The sequence below is a fragment of the Periplaneta americana genome, chromosome 2 (genome assembly GCF_040183065.1).
Source record: "Periplaneta americana isolate PAMFEO1 chromosome 2, P.americana_PAMFEO1_priV1, whole genome shotgun sequence".
In the NCBI taxonomy this organism is placed as follows: Eukaryota; Metazoa; Arthropoda; class Insecta; order Blattodea; family Blattidae; genus Periplaneta; species Periplaneta americana.
The window spans coordinates 9,440,496-9,458,111 of NC_091118.1; the positions used below are offsets into that span (position 1 = coordinate 9,440,496).

A 17,616-nucleotide genomic window follows, 5' to 3' on the forward strand; every position below is an offset into this window, starting at 1 on the left:
CGAATCAGTGCTTTGCGAAAACTATTTCTACATAATATATGGGGCGTTTAGAGAAAAAGGGAATCAAGTCCACTTCTGGTCAATTGGGAGTTATTTCGTCTTTACGTACCTTAGATGAGGCTACTTTCAGAGTATAAAAGAATCATATCCTCACAATCTTTTGCAATGGTAGAGATGATTAAAATCACATTCATCTTTAATGGGTTATTAACTATACATAAAGACTTTAAGTCTAATTTTCAAGGACGGTAATTTCTGTGACTTGATTCGCTTGTGCTATGAACTCCCCATCTGTCCCTTATGCAGTGATCCGGTTTGAGGTGATAAAACATTAAGAAAAATATTTTAACGAAAAACAGAAATAATTGAGTAGGCCTATATAATTGTAATAAATAATTCTTCCAAAATAAGTTTTTCCTTCACAAGAAACTGTATGATCGCAATTGTTTTTCTCTGATTTCTAACTTACATCCATTATTTTTTTTACTAGGATTACTATATTTCACGTAGGCTACACCCATATTAATCCTTGATTGACTCATACATGTACAAAAGATAATGAATATCAATAACATCCATCCAGAAATCGCTGTACACAAACATAGCCAAACCTTTTTTCCGGTATCCTCACATTTTGTAGCTATAACTTGAAATGGGCTATTCCATATGAAATCGATCAGTAAAAAACCTCGCATTTTGTAATACTCTACTTTTTTCCCTATTTAGGCCTCTACAAGGTGCTGAGGAGAGCGCATTTTCAAAAATATACTATCGAAAGTCAAACGGTTTTCGTACTATTGAGCAACAAATTTAGCGTATTTTATAAAAACAAGCCTCTTTCAGCGCTCAGAACTCTGGAACCGTTTACTGCAGAACATTGAACGGGAGCTCATTTTGAAGCTGACATTTAGTAGGTTATGTTAAGAAGTAATCCTTATTTTTAATGTACACAGAGAGACTGATAGTATGATTTTACTTACTTTTAGGCTTTTTGCCCATTTGTAAAAATGTAAAAAATATTGAGAAAAAACCTTGCATTATTAAGAGGGATTCGGCATTGCTTGTTTAATGGCTTGGCAATAAGTTTCAAGGGTATTAAATAAATTATTTTCACACGCCTAGACTTGAACGGCGCAGTACCCCACACACTGGCCGAGAGCTGAAGATAAGCGAGCATTGGGCGTCATTTTACTCCTGTGTTTATGAAAACTTGTGATAAAGCTAGCCCAGCCATGACTGCTAGACGACACATCACGTGTTTGTCTCCTGGCCTTGCTTGTCTCGACTACCTACAGTCAGCTGGTTAGTTCACGTGCGTACTATTTATTTTCTTTATTTGATATTTTCAATACTTTCTTATCAACGGTGTACCAGTAAAAAATGTGTTTATTTGTACTTTCAATGCGGACTCTAACCATATATTTTAAAAATATTTTTTCGTGGGCAAAGGCGTCTAAATGAAGAATAATCTAAATTTCTCTATTTCCATAAAAAGTAAGAAAAACTATTTACATGTCAATATAAACTATAATTTCTCAGCATCAAAATAAACCATGATTTTGATCATTGGGTGAAAGGGTTTCGGAGCCACAACAGTTTAAAGTTGCTAATTTTATGAAAATACGATCAATTTAAATATTTTTAATTTAAACACTATGAAGTTCTGATGCCTCAAACTTTGCACAAAGCATTGTATCACAGTTGTCTACGGACAGAAAAAGTTTCATTGTATTTAAAAATTGCAAGGTCAATTTTCTCTATATTTCGGTCGATTTGAGATGGAATAGCCCAAATATATCTCATAAAATTGCAAAGGCTATCCGTATAACATTATGTGAATAATAGATTCAGTTGGCAAACAAATGAATGCAAACGCTATCGTGTTGCGTGGCAACCGTTCCCTTTTAATCGATGATGACACGTGACATCTGCGAGCTGTTTTGTCGCCAATTCAAGGTTGTACTTCTGTGTGACCGGAAGGGACATAGATCTGGCTGCTGGAAAACATGTCGATTTTTTCTACTATAGTCGTCTTAACATTTGCGTACCCTATCGTATTTCGATTGACTTTGTCCCCAGACGTTCTCCGTTGCCTCTAAAGATACAGATATGCTGTAAACTTGGATCCGAGCGTATCTCTCACTTTCTGTTTGTGCTGTGTTATCTCATGTGAACCCAGGACCATGGTGAACACTCTCGAAAAAACCCTACAACTCAGTGTGGCTGCCATTAAAATATAACGCTTCCCATGCATATTTTTTTGCAAGCTACAACAGAGTAACAGTCTCATCTCTGACAATGTGTATTGTACATGTTTTTGCACGATCATATTTTTTAAATTGCATATGCAATATATTTTGAATTGAAAATGTAAAGCAATATTATTCCAACGCCTTCGCAAAACTGCACTGTAATGGTAACTAGGTAACAATAAGTGCGCTGTAATGGGTCTATTTCAGTATAGTTTTATGTTATGAAGAATGGTTTCCCTAGCAACAAGTTTCACTGTGGGAATTCTAACTTTCAAGGTCTAACAACAATAGCTGTAAATACAGCAAAAACACAATCGTGCAAAAAAAATAATATTTGTGCGAGATCGTGCGTATTAGCTTGGTTTCCGCACAAAACCAATCCGCGGAAAATCTAAAATTCCACATTCAGTATTCCCAACCTAACACACACAACAATTTCCCTCTTCTTATCGCTTAAGCGCGACATTCATTTTACTGCTTTAGGCTTTTAACATATTATTTTTAGAGACGTTCAATATAGTAATAATTATAAATTGGAAACTTACCACTGCAATTTCACCTAAATTGCACTGTTAATTATTGTTTTTAAATATTTGCAAAAATTAAGTAAACTCTACAACTCTACTAAAGTTACTGCATTCGTGATGCAAGTAACATTAAGGAAGCCGTGAAAAAATCAACAAGATTCCAGATACCGATGTTATTACTGCAATATGTTATATAAATAATATTGTTAAAATATTAAAATGAAAAATAAATCATTACATAACCTTCCCGTTTGTTTTAAGTTCGCATTTATAGACTTGGGGGGAAAAAAAGACAGACGTATATCACGGCCTGCTGGAGTATAGTACACACAGAAAACATTTTAAAGCAACAATGTTGAAGATAGATATTTTTGTTTTGCAAATTTGCCGTCATTGAACAGAAACCAAGATGGAGATTTCATTGCAACTAATTAGAAATTCCTCTTTCAGGTATGTAATAAACGATCTTCGCACAAAATAATGTACGATACACGAGCGGTATGTTTTCTTTCAATTCTGGGAAATTAAAAAAGCTCAACTACGTTTCGCTTTTTCAAGCTTTTCCTCGAACATGAAAACTTCAACATACCGCTCTTGTAACGCATATTACTATTTCATTACTAAGTGCGGAAGAAATATTTAAAATCACTGCACTGTGAAGGGGCGAACAGTTGAATAAGCAAGGATAATTTCACGACGCTCATCTGCGTCTGAACATTGGGTGTGAATACAATGGCGTGACGTCAAACACTGCGTTACGAACAGTGGCCTAGCAAAGATTTGAATCCAGGGATCTCTTGCGCAGAGACATTTATCAGCTACATGATTGACAGTTAAATACGAGCCTTAACTACAGATTAAAAAGAAATTCTGAGTTGCCAAGACAACAAGAAGCACATAGGCTAGTTTCACAATTGCAACACTTAATGTTAATGCATTTCCGTTTAATCAACAAATTGCTCTTTCTTTGAGATTAACTGATAGATAAGATAAGGCAGAAGAGGCTATTGAAAGATTATGAAACAACGATAAGAATTGTATACTGAAGTCAATCAATACCACTCCAGCCCTTGGTCAGTGTAGGCTTGCCCAATAATAATAGGTTCGTTCCAACAACAGTCAGGAACCGTCCGTAACCATCGTGAGCATGCGCAGTACAGCAAAAGCGTTCCAACAAACTCCGAACCAGTCCTGAACCGGAAACATGTACTGCAGTCGGGCGTTCCAACAAGCTTTTGACACGGGTTCGGAACGGTCAGAAATAGTCCGTGGATTGAGGCATGTACGGAAAAGTACGAGAGACGCGCATGCGCATAAGCTCACCAACGTCTCCTGGATACTGAAGAAAGACGTGATCGACTGTTCACATCAGTGAGGTTAAAGATGAAAAGTGACAGTACAGACGAATAATAAAACTAGAGATTTAATTTAAATTTTCGCCAGAAAGAAAGGGAATGGAAACTATTTGGGTATTGAAACAGTTAATTACAATTTGAAGCTGTAGTCGGGTGGTCCGGCGATAGTAAGATATTTTTTCTCCTATATAAGTTATAGTATAGTTTCATTTGAGATATTTCTATATTTCTTTGAGATGTTTGTTTAACCTACGCCACGGGGATCAGCGAAGCGCGTAATAGGCTCTTTATTCACTCAGTCTGACAGGCGCCTAACACATTTAAAACCAGTAGACGCGAGGTAGGTTACTGAACTTTAGTATAGCATAAAGGGGTTTTTCCTGTCTAGGAACGCGCTGGTAGCGTTGTTTGAATCTGGCAAACAATAGTAGCGTCTGGTGAGCGCGTCACCTTAGTGAGTATTTAAAAGGGCGTGAGCCGATCGTGTGTTCCCCCCGAGACGGTTACCGGCCTGTGAGCCGAGCGTGTATTTTCTCAGAATATCACCGGCCAGTGAGCCGATCGTGTGTTTGGTCAGAAGACTGCCGGCCAGTGGCGTGTTTACTCACTTATATAGTCTACGGCCTGTGAGCCGATCGCGTGAGTATTAATAATATTTCCGGCACTTGTTCCGATCGTGTATATCTTATCATTCTCAGTTTTCCAGCCGATCGAAGTGATAAAGTGTAGATTTCGCACTTTTTAGCTTTGTGATTTACTTAAAAAGTGACAGCAGCGATTTTAAACTGGCGTTAGACGAGAAGCCGAAATCACACGGAAGACAACAGCCAGTATTCCGTCGCTTGGACTCAAGCAAGGGACGTGAGCCGAATAAATACACTTTGTGGAAATTTACTCCTTGTTTTCTTTTCGTGAGAATGACGAATATCACATTATATCTTACGCCCACAAAACCACAAGGTCCCTGAGAAGAGATCTCCTCTACCGGGGGACAAGATCTCCCAGCATCTGTCCACCGACTTCTCCTCTGCCGGCGGCGCGGCAGAACAAGAAGAGGGCAACCGTCGAAATTGGCGCAACCAACGTGTGCCACCAGGTAAAACTCGTCGCAAATTTCAACATGCAGCTTTGATTAAAAGTATAATAAATAACGTACATACATTAATAATTAAAAAAGAACTATTTTTAGATGAGAGTCCCCCAGTACATGACATTGAATTATCGGAATTCTTGCCTTCCACATTTTTTTTTCATCTTTTTATAGAAAATGATCGAAATTCTATTTTCTGCAATTAGAATTAGCTGCGAAACGATAATAATTATGCATCCCGTTCTTAGCAAAGATGATCACAGTTATAGAATCTCTGGATTTAGTACATAACGATCCGCGAAAGCGTTCCAACAGCGTCCAGTCCAGTTTCAATCCCATAGCAGATGCTCGACTAGCGCATGCGCATAAGATGGTACAGGAACCGTACATGAACTGATCCATGAACCGCTTGTTGGAACGAACCTAATAGTTGTACTTTTCCAGCCATCTCTCTCCACTGATTTTTTTTTTCCTATTTTCCAATGTCTTTTTATACTATATATTTATCACATTCCCTATCCATGTTTATTTATTTATTTTGCTAATAATTGTAACAAAATACGAGTATAATATAAACAGAAAAACTTTAGCTCGCCCCTGAAAGAGTAGAACTCGAGATCAGGGGCGGATTCCTGAATTGAAATTAAGAAGTATATAATACAATTTGTCCTATGTCTATTATGCAATAAGAATATATAAATTTAAATTTACAATTTTTCAATTTTTATAAAATCCATACTAACTATTTAAGTTTAATACTAGAACTAATAGAATTGACAAGATTGACTGACTTACTGGCTTTTAAGAAATCCGGAGGTTCATTGCCGCCCTCATGTAAGCCCGCCATTGGTCCCTATCCTGAGCAAGATTAATCCATTCTCTATCATCATATCCCACCTCCCTCAAATCCATTTTAATATTATCCTCCCATCTACGTCTCGGCCTCCCTAAAGGTCTTTTTCCCTCCGGCCTCCCAACTAGCACTCTATATGCATTTCTGGATCCGCCCATACGTGCTACATGCCCTGCCCATCTCAGACGTCTGGATTTAATGTTCCTAATTATGTCAGGTGAAGAATACAATGCGTGCAGTTTTGTGTTGTGTAACTTTCTCCATTCTCCTGTAACTTCATCCCTCTTAGCCCCAAATATTTTCGTAAGCACCTTATTGTCAAACACCCTTAGGATATTTAAATATAAATGTGTTACATATTATGGGCCAAAATTACTATGATTAAATACTGTAGCAGTGTTGCATTTTGGTTCAAACAATCTTAAAGAAAATGTCCATATGTCATTCTTGGTCCCTTTTTTTATCCAACCTACACAGTAGGCCTATAATATAATTTCTATCAGCTGGTGTTCATTTCTTATGACGTGACCATCCCAACTTAATCTGTTTATTGTTTTAATAATGCTACTTTTATCTTCTTCTTCTTCCAATGACAATGTCGGAGATTTTGTTCCACTTATTTCCTAGTAATCCAGGAAAGAATAATGCTGTGTTTGTCCTCCTGAAGATATCTTGACGTGGCTGCTATCCATTTCTTCCTCACAGACAGAAGCCTACAGGTTGATGACTTATAAATGCCTGTTTTGTGAAGGTGGAGAGCTTAGTCAATGTAATATTATAAAATTCGTTATTAAAACGTCTTCAAACCAGAATCACTGCCATAGGCCTATTCTTTCACAAATTATTGAACAATTTAGAAAACATCTCCCAACTTAAAAATGAGATGTAGTAAGTAAATAAGCAAGACATCGTAATTGTTAATAGATTATTATTATTATTATTATTATTATTATTATTATTATTATTATTATTATTATATATGGCATTGTGATTTTACCGTCTTGGCGATATCTGGTATTAGTTGGCAACACTGAAGAGACTGCCAAATTAGCCTTTTAGGAACTACTCTTACGTGATCCTCACTATAAGTATTGGTTGTTTTAAACAAAATGATGTTAAAGAAATGGAAAATATATCAACAAAAAGTTAGAAATAAACAGCCTGTTAATTTAACACTAGTTAAGCCAAATTAAACATTTCTTGGACGAACTGGCCATTAATGCTTCGATAGGCTTTCTTACCGGCACACAGCTGTGTAAACATTACTCCTGGTAGACCATAAAAATCATAAATCAGCTGGACGTGATTAAGACGCATAAAATGCGAACTACTTGGCGTAGAAATGAGTTTCTTGTTTCTATATATTCAGAAAAATAATGTCATTCAACCTAATCACGTGTAGACACCCTGTCACGAAGAAATTGTACGAGCGCACGTATTATTTTTACAAGTGGCGTCAACGAATACCCGTACGCGGCAACGCAGCGGTGTCGGTATGGCACATTTGCGCCCCGCGGTCAATTGGGAGGCCTAGGCATGGCATAATTGCGCCCCGAAGAAATCAGGTAGCAGATGGGACATGGCATAATTGCGCCCCGAAGAAATCAGGTAGCAGATGCGACATGGCATAGTTGCGCCCCGAAGAAATCAGGTAGCAGATGGGACATGGCATAGTTGCGCCCCGAAGAAATCAGGTAGCAGATGGGACATGGCATAGTTGCGCCCCAAAGAAATCAGGTAGCAGATGGGACATGGCATAATTGCGCCACGAAGAAATCAGGTAGCAGATGGGACATGGCATAATTGCGCCACGAAGAAATCAGGTAGCAGATGGGATGTGGCATAATTGCGCCCCGAAGAAATCAGGTAGCAGATGGGACATGGCATAGTTGCGCCTCGAAAAAATCAGGTAGCAGATGGGACATGGCATAGTTGCGCCTCGAAGAAATCAGGTAGTAGAATGGACATGGCATAGTTGCGCCCCGAAGAAATCAGGTAGCAGAATGAACATGGCATAGTTGCGCCTCGAAGAAATCAGGTAGTAGAATGGACATGGCATAGTTGTGCCCCGAAGAAATCAGGTAGCAGATGGGACATGGCATAGTTGCGCCCCGAAGAAATCAGGTAGCAGATGGGACATGGCATAGTTGCGCCCCGAAGAAATCAGGTAGCAGAATGGACATGGCATAATTGCGCCCCGAAGAAATCAGGTAGCAGGATGTACATGGCATAGTTGCGCCCCAAAGGAATCAGGTAGCAGATGGGACATGGCATAGTTGCGCCCCGAAGAAATCAGGTAGCAGATGGGACATGGCATAGTTGCGCCCCGAAGAAATCAGGTAGCAGATGGGACATGGCATAATTGCGCCCCGAAGAAATCAGGTAGCAGATGGGACATGGCATAGTTGCGCCCCGAAGAAATCAGGTAGCAGATGGGACATGGCATAACTGCGCCCCGAAGAAATCAGGTAGCAGAATGGACATGGCATAATTGCGCCCCGAAGAAATCAGGTAGCAGGATGGACATGGCATAATTGCGCCCCGAAGAAATCAGGTAGCAGGATGGACATGGCATAGTTGCGCCCCAAAGAAATCAGGTAGCAGATGGGACATGGCATAATTGCGCCCCGAAGAAATCGGGTAGCAGATGGGACATGGCATAGTTGCGCCCCGAAGAAATCAGGTAGCAGATGGGACGTGGCATAGTTGCGCCCCGAAGAAATCAGGTAGCAGATGGGACATGGCATAGTTGCGCCCCGAAGAAATCAGGTAGCAGATGGGACATGGCATAGTTGCGCCCTGAAGAAATCAGGTAGCAGATGGGACATGGCATAGTTGCGCCCCGAAGAAATCAGGTAGCAGATGGGACATGGCATAGTTGCGCCCCGAAGAAATCAGGTAGCAGATGGGACATGGTATAGTTGCTCCCCGAAGAAATCAGGTAGCAGATTGCACATGACATAGTTGCGCCCCGAAGAAATCAGGTAGCAGATGGGACATGGCATAGTTGCGTTCAGAAGAAATCAGGTAGCAGATGGGACATGGCATAGTTGCGCCCCGAAGAAATCAGGTAGCAGATGGGACATGGCATAGTTGCGCCCCGAAGAAATCAGGTAGCAGATGGGACATGGTATAGTTGCGCCCCGAAGAAATCAGGTAGCAGATTGCACATGACATAGTTGCGCCCCGAAGAAATCAGGTAGCAGATGGGACATGGCATAGTTGCGTTCAGAAGAAATCAGGTAGCAGATGGGACATGGCATAATTGCGCCCCGAAGAAATCAGATAGCAGATGGGACATGGCATAGTTGCGCCCCGAAGAAATCAGGTAGCAGAATGGACATGGCATAGTTGCGCCCCGAAGAAATCAGGTAGCAGATGGGACATGGCATAGTTGCGCCCCGAAGAAATCAGGTAGCAGATAGGACATCGCATAGTTGCGCCCCGAAGAAATCAGATAGCAGAATGGACAGGGCGTAGTTGCGCCCCGAAGAAATCAGGTAGCAGGATGGACATGGCATAGTTGCGCCCCGATGAGCACAGTACACACGAAAGTGATTGTCATAAAATAAATAAATTACTTAACCCTAGATGGACCAAGCTTTTTTTGGTAACACGCTGGACCAAGGGAGGGTTAATTAATGTCCACCATTATATTTTGCCTTTATGGTTATATTTACAATTTTTGCGTAAGTATTATGTTTTATTGAGTGATTTAAGTAAGAAATAATTATTTTAAGAAACAAATATTTTTTGATATCTTGAAAATTGTCAAATTAAATTAATTATTGAAAGTTAATGCTTGAACAAATTCTTATACATCAATCACATCTTCATTCAGATTCATCCACCTCATTCACACACTCACAGCGTATGTTTGTCCTTTGACTGTGTTTTCCACACACATACAAGTTGCATTTTCCACAAACAATGGTTGTTTTTGCTAATTTGTTTAGTTTTTCACTCTTGGTGCTACACTGTTTGCTACATGTATAGCACCTCCCTTTCCCTGATGGCTGCTGCTGATTCTGGGTTGTTTTGGTGATTTTATTCTTGAGGATGGCGTCCATTGACATAATGATATTGGTCTGCATTCCAATTATGGTTGCAGCACGATGTTCCACGTTTGGTTTGATTAGTTGTAACCCCAGTTTCTGTAGATAAAAGCGCCGCCTGTTTGTTTTCTTTTTGTACCAGTCTGGGAAAGTCATAATGTACAATGTATAAGTATTTATGCACGCAATATCAATTAGGGTGTAAAATACTGATAGCGGCCAATGACGGGTACCTCTCTTAGCAGTATACATTCTGGCCATTTGATCTATGGTGTCAACAGAGCCTTTGGTTGAGTTATAGATTAAATTTATATCTGATTTTTTTTTTTCCATCTTCAGAAAATTTGGCATCTTTATGTGATGACAGCATGATTAGGTTCTTCTTAGGTTTACGAATATACGGCACTAACATGACAGGTGATTTTCCAGATGCAGGGTCAGTGAATGCGAACTTTCTTGAGTGCAATTCTCTTCCAGTTATGGTTTCAGTTCTTCAGGAATATGTTTGCGATTATTTTTCATGGAACCAACTAAAGTCATTTTACACTCGTACAGATGTTCAGCAAACCATATGTTGCGCGAAGCGCATGGCGCATGCGCTAGCGGAACTTCCCGAGTGCTCTCAGTAGCTTCGTTTCATTGGTTGAAGATGGACGCTCCTATTCCAGCTCCCGACGCGTGTGAAGTGCTATCAGTGAAAAAGTTTCTGAATGAACAGGGCATAGCGCCGATTGAAATTGATCGCCAGCTGTGCCAGGTCTATGGGCCTAACATCATGAGCAAGCAGATGGTGCGTTGCTCCACAAGGTCGTCTGTGATGATGGTTGGCGTCCCACTGCGCTCCTCATCATGCACATTTTGGCGTCCTGCTGTAAATTGTCTACAGCAGCGACACACCATCTGCTTGCTCATGACCTGGCACAGCTGACGATAAATTTCAATCGGCGCTATGCCCTATGGATTCAAAAACTTTATCATTGATCGCACTTCACACGCAGCGGGAGCTGGAATAGGAGCGTCTTCAACCAATGCAACGAAGCTACTGAGACCACTCGGGAAGTTCCGCTAGCGCATGCGCCATGCCAGGACATTACTCTATCATTTACGCGCAGTCGCTTTGCGCAACATATGGTTTGCTAGCTATGGGACGAGTGGGAAAGTTACTTTATGGACGCGCCTCGTAATACAATGTTGGTTTCCAAATAAGTACATTGTTACAATAAGTTCATTGTTGTAACATAGTCCCGCGCCATGGCGTCGTGGTCTAAGGCATCGTGCCTAGGACTCGCGTTACGGAATGGCGCTAGTTCCGAGTTCTCATGGGGGAAGAAATTTTCTCATGAAATTTCGACCAGTGTATGGATCGGTGCCCACCCAGCATCGTGATGCACTTAGGGAGCTACGATAGGTAGCTAAAATCCGGTTTCACAAACCAGTTATAACGGCTGAGGGGATCATCCTGCTAACCACACGATACCTCCATTCTGGATGGATGATCGTCCACCTCTGCTTCGGCATGTGGACGTGAAACCAGCTGCCAGTTGGTCGGTCTTGGCCCTTCATGGGCTGTAGCGCCATGGATTAACTTTTTTTTGTTGTAACATACATTTATAATTTCGAAAAAAAAAAATTGTTACAAGTTGGACCAAGGGAGGGTTATTTTGTGACCACTTTGAAATTTGGTCCGTATAATTAGGTTTTCAACTAAAAAAACTTGATTTTCTTTATTGGATCATAAACTTTATACTATTTCTGACACAAAATGAGAATACCATGGTCTGAACATGTTCTATACTATAATAGCAATAGTTTTAAAAAAGTGTGGACATAAATTGACCCTCCCTTGGTCCATCTAGGGTTAAAATATTACAGTGATAGCTGCGTTGAAATCATGAAGGCCTAGCGTATGATCAATTTTGCTATTTAATAGTGATATGCGTTACAAGAGCGGTATGTTGACGTTTTCATGGTCGAGGAAAAGATTGAAAAAGCGAAACGTAGTTGAGCTTTTTTAATTTCCGAGAACATGAAAACAAACATACCGCTCGTGTATCGTACATTATTTTGTGCGAAGATCGTTTATTACATACCTCAAAGACGAATTTCTAATTAGTTACAATGAAATGTCCATGTTGGTTTCTGTTTAATGACGGCAACTTCGGAAAACCAAAATATCTTTCTTCAACATTGTTGCTATAAAATGTTTTCTGTGTTTGCTATACTCCAACAGGCCGTGATATACGTCTGTCTTTTTTTTTCCCCCAGTCTATAAATGCGAACTTAAAACAAACGGTAAGGTTATGTAATGATTTATTTTTCATTTTAATATTTTAACAATATTATTTATATAACATAATGCATCGGCATCTGGAATCTTGTTGATTTTTTCACGGCTTCCTTAATGTTACTTGTATCAGGAATGCAATAAGTTTCGTGGAGTAGTAGACTTTACTTAATTTTTTTCAAATATTTAAAAACAATAATTAACATTGCAATTTAGGTGAAATTGCAGTGGTAAGTTTCCAATTTATAAGTATTACTATGTTAAACTTCTCTAAAAATAATATGTTAAAAGCCTAAAGCAGTAAAATGAATGTCGCACTTAAGCGGTAAGAAGAGGGAAATTGTTATGTGTGTTACGTTGGGAATACTGAATGTGGTATTTCACACTTACCGCGTATTGGTTCTGTGCGGAAAACAAGCAAATACGCACGATCTCGCACAAAATAACATTTTTTTTATTGATCACACACAATAAATGAACTGCATTTTTTTGTACATCGATATCTTAACCCTACGGTACAGGGTTTCGAAAATTGAAACTTAGAACCATTATCAATTATTAACTCTTCACCCTTTTCACTAAACTTAACATTCATTTTAAATTAACCTCACTATACGCCACAGGCGGTGTGAAAATCACTAATAATAGACTGCTAAGGCCCCATATTCCAACGGCTCATTCATTTGAATATGTCAGTTAATAAAGTACTGCCAACTTCATGGTGTTCATTTTAACGGTAGGCTATTGATAATCACTGCATAAACAATATAAAAACAGTTAATAAAGTACTGCCAACTTCATGTGTTCATTTTAACGGTATCGATAATCGGTCTTACTAATAAAAACTCTATATACAGACGTTTAACTGTCTTATACTTATACAATGAGTAGCTCATTTATACGTCGTGTGTAAATTCCTTACTAATAATCACTACATACATCGCGTATAACAGTACAACTGTTACACAGCTACGTCATAGTTTCGTCATTACTTCGTTACGAAAGATAATAGAATATCTGAGGTTCTCAATTCCATCCGGTAGAGCGCTCTAGTGTGGCGTGTGAAGTATCGATTGTACAACTGGCTCTAATCGATTGCCACACTACATTTTGGTCAAAGAGTACAAGCCACAGAAATATTATTCTAATTAATCTGTGCTCTTTGGTTTGTTCTTCTTTGGTTACTAGGCAACCATCATCATAAAATGACAGTCGATACGAACAGCTGTTAGAGGGCGGCCATTTTTTCCCTATATACAACTCTTAAACAAGGGGTTTCGTGTATATAACTACTGCAAAGCAAGTCCCATTGTATAGTTACAGCCTGTTTATACGTCCATCGCTTCTGCATGGTTTATTAGTAAAGTTTTCTGTCTCAACTCTGCATAAGTCTAGTATAAAAACTATACACGGTTTATTAGAAAGACTGAATGAATATAAATCGAATAAGAAATCAATAAGGTTGATTGATTACGAGGCTCGAGTTTCCGTAGTGTCTTTTTCTCTACCTATTTCATCGGGGCGCAAGTAGGTCATGACCTTTTCTCTACCTGAAGGGAACGGGGCGCAACTATGCCATGCCTTTTTCTCTACCTGAAGGGAACGGGGCGCAACTATGCCATGCCTTTTTCTCTACCTGAAGGGAAGGAGGCGCAACTATGCCATGCCTCTTTCTCTACCTGAAGGGAACGGGGCGCAACTATGCCATGCCTTTTTCTCTACCTGAAGGGAACGGGGCGCAACTATGCCATGCCTTTTTCTCTACCTGAAGGGAACGGGGCGCAACTATGCCATGCCTTTTTCTCTACCTGAAGGGAACGGGGCGCAACTATGCCATGCCTTTTTCTCTACCTGAAGGGAACGGGGCGCAACTATGCCATGCCTTTTTCTCTACCTGAAGGGAACGGGGCGCAACTATGCCATGCCTTTTTCTCTACCTGAAGGGAACGGGACGCAACTATGCCATGCCTTTTTCTCTACCTGAAGGGAACGGGGCGCAACTATGCCATGCCTTTTTCTCTACCTGAAGGGAACGGGACGCAACTATGCCATGCCTTTTTCTCTACCTGAAGGGAACGGGGCGCAACTATGCCATGCCTTTTTCTCTACCTGAAGGGAACGGGGCGCAACTATGCCATGCCTTTTTCTCTACCTGAAGGGAACGGGGCGCAACTATGCCATGCCTTTTTCTCTATCTGAAGAGAACGGGGCGTAACTATGCCATGCCTTTTTCTCTACCTGAAGGGAACGGGGCGCAACTATGCCATGCCCTTTTCTCTACCTGAAGGGAACGGGGCGCAACTATGCCATGCCCTTTTCTCTACCTGATGGGAACGGGGCGCAACTATGCCCACAAAACAGGGACCCTTTTTTATATGCTGCATTTTATCTGACCCTGTGGCGCAACTATGCCCTGCCCCAGCGCTGCTGCTACTGGCTATTGCCGTACAAGTAAACACGCCCCAAACGTCAAGAGATTTCCACCGCACTGTAGTTCCTCGTAGCGACAGCTAACAACTCTCTCACCTGACGAAGGTATCTACAACCTTTGAAACGCGGTGTTGTCAATGAAAAGCCGTATTAGAATTGAGAGCGGACCGCTTTGTTTGCCGCATCCTGTTCTGACATCCGTCATGCATGTCGTTAGCCAGACCGACTGACTCATTCCCCCACCCCACAGCCTGAAGGACGCGAAGGCTTTGCTGAAAAAAACAACTCTAAACTCCACGACTTTCGTGAAAATGTGACGTTTTCCAACGTTGCCAGAAGGACTCAAATGTAACTGTTTCCTCATTTTGTGTTTATCTTAAGGCTCGTCTCCACTAATAAACATTCAACAACAGCATGTTAACCGTTGAATTGTTTACCATTAACATCCCAACATGTTGATTGAACATGTTAATGCTAATTTCATTTAGCACTTTGTCCACACTGTTAAACACGTTAAACTTGACTTTCTTTGCGTAGTCCACCATAAACAGTCCATGAGATTTTAATGTAGGTAGTGTCTTATTTTCAAACCTCATTATGTCAGATGAAGAATACAATGCGTGCAGTTTTGCGTTGTGTAACTTTCTCCATTCTCCTGTAACGTCATCCCTCTTAGCCCCAAATATTTTCCTAACAACTTTATTCTCAAACACCCTTAATCTCTCAAAGTAAGAGTCTCCAAGTTTCACAACCATACAGAACCACCGGTAATATAACTGTTTTATAAATTCTAACTTTCACATTTTTTGACAGCAGACTGGATGACAAAAGCTTCTCAACCGAATAATAACAGGCATTTCCCATATTTATTCTGTGTTTAATTTCCTCCCGAGTGTCATTTATATTTGTTACTGTTGCTCCAAGATATTTGAATTTTTCCACCTCTTCGAAGGATAAATCTCCAATTTTTATATTTCCATTTCGTACAATATTCTGGTCACGAGACATAATCACATACTTTGTCTTTTCGGGATTTACTTCCAAACCTATCTCTTTACTTGCTTCCAGTAAAATTTCCGTGTTTTCCCTAATCGTTTGTGGATTTTCTCCTAACATATTCACATCATCCGCATAGATAAGATGATGTAACTCGTTCAATTCCAAACCCTGCCTGTTATTCTGAACTTTCCTAATGGCATATTCTAGAGCGAAGTTAAAAAGTAAAGGTGATAGTGCATCTTCTTGCTTTAGCCCGCAGTGAATTGGGAAATCATTCGGCAGAAACTGGCCTATACGGACTCTGCTGTACGTTTCACTGAGACACATTTTCATTAATCGAACTAATTTCTTGGGAATAACAACTTCTATAAGAATATTATACAAAATTTCCCACGTAACAGAGTCATATGCCTTTTTGAAATCTATGAATAACTGATGTACTGTACCCTTATACTCGCATCTTTTCTCCAATATCGGTCGAATATAAAAAATCTGATCAATAGTCGATGTAGTAATAATATGATTTCGGAAATGAATCTTACCTTTAAGAGATGCCTGTGGAATGAACACAATTAGGCCTATGCCTCGTACAAGTAGACCTTGCTTCAAATACCAATGTCAGCTTCGCACTGTTATTTCGGTACTGGAAGGGGCTCGTCTTATAGGCCAGCTGTGATGCTCTCAACTGATACTATCTTGACAGTGTGGTGTTAATCATCGAACAGAGCTATCTCTATTGTGATAAGGCGATTCCCAGTATGTAGCACACCAATATTGCACGAGAAACACAAAACGCGTGTTGTGACATCAGAACGGTTCTGAGTCATGTCCCCATCCGTCGGAAACACACAGTTCGGAACCGGACTCCCTTCAAATCATTTTATGTTCATATTCATAAACAAAACTTACAGCACGAGAGGACCAGGTCTACGATGAAAGATCATTCGACAGAAAATTTAAGATATGGAAATATAATATAAGATCCAGCGCTACGTCAACTTCAACTGTCAATGGTGACGACCGACTCCAAATGCAGGTTTACGTGTAACATTACAGGGACTGGGCCCGTGGTTTTCAGTACGGTCCGTGTCACTGCATTTTATATAATGCTTGGTTTTCGCATGTGGTCTTGGATATTTGAGGGCGAGCCTACTATAGGAAAGATTCGTTTTAAGGAGGAATGGAACTGGATTTTGGCTGAAAACTTTGATTTATTTTTAGTTTTCCAATATATTATTTGGTTTCCCCTCTTTAAAATAGTTTATGCTCGACCATGCCGAAATGTAATAGTTATACACCTGGTAGCAGTCCTTTAATGCATGTCATTAAAGTACACCTACTCATTAAAGTACACGTGTTCAGCCAATCACAACTCAGCTTACAGGTGTTCAGCCAATAAGAAGTCAGCTTTGTACCGTTATAAAACCGCAAGTATCAATTATTCTCGGATATGCAATCGAAAGAGAATTAACGAAAAGTCACGGAGGCTGAAATCCAATACTGTCGCAGAAGGTTATATTCTGTTACTGTAACAATTAGCGTTAATTGTAAATAACATTCAAATAAATTCAATTTGTCATCTCGTTTTTCAATGTCGAATTCAATAATCAAGGTTATATCAAGTTTAACGGGATTATATCAAGGTCAATGACATTATTGTTCCTCGGAAAAAATAAATACTTTCGTGTCTGCGCACATCTCACAATTCACGACCTAGAACAAGGTCACTTCCGATCTTGTCAGATACAAATAAAATGTATACATCTGAATA

At 40.0% G+C, this 17,616-nt stretch overlaps 1 protein-coding gene across 6 annotated transcripts in view; it reads right to left on the reverse strand.

Annotated features, from left to right (window-relative positions):
- The window catches only part of Spec2 (CDC42 small effector protein Spec2), a 155,274-nt gene that overhangs the window by 34,650 nt on the left and 103,008 nt on the right, over positions 1 to 17,616 (reverse strand). The window contains exon 1 of one of the 6 annotated variants that reach the window (XM_069844623.1): positions 16,388 to 16,544. The exons of the other annotated variants lie outside the window; for them this stretch is intronic. The gene's annotated coding sequence lies outside the window, so the exon portion shown is untranslated. Of the gene's footprint in view, positions 1 to 16,387; positions 16,545 to 17,616 lie in introns of those variants that run through there. 6 annotated transcript variants of the gene reach the window in all.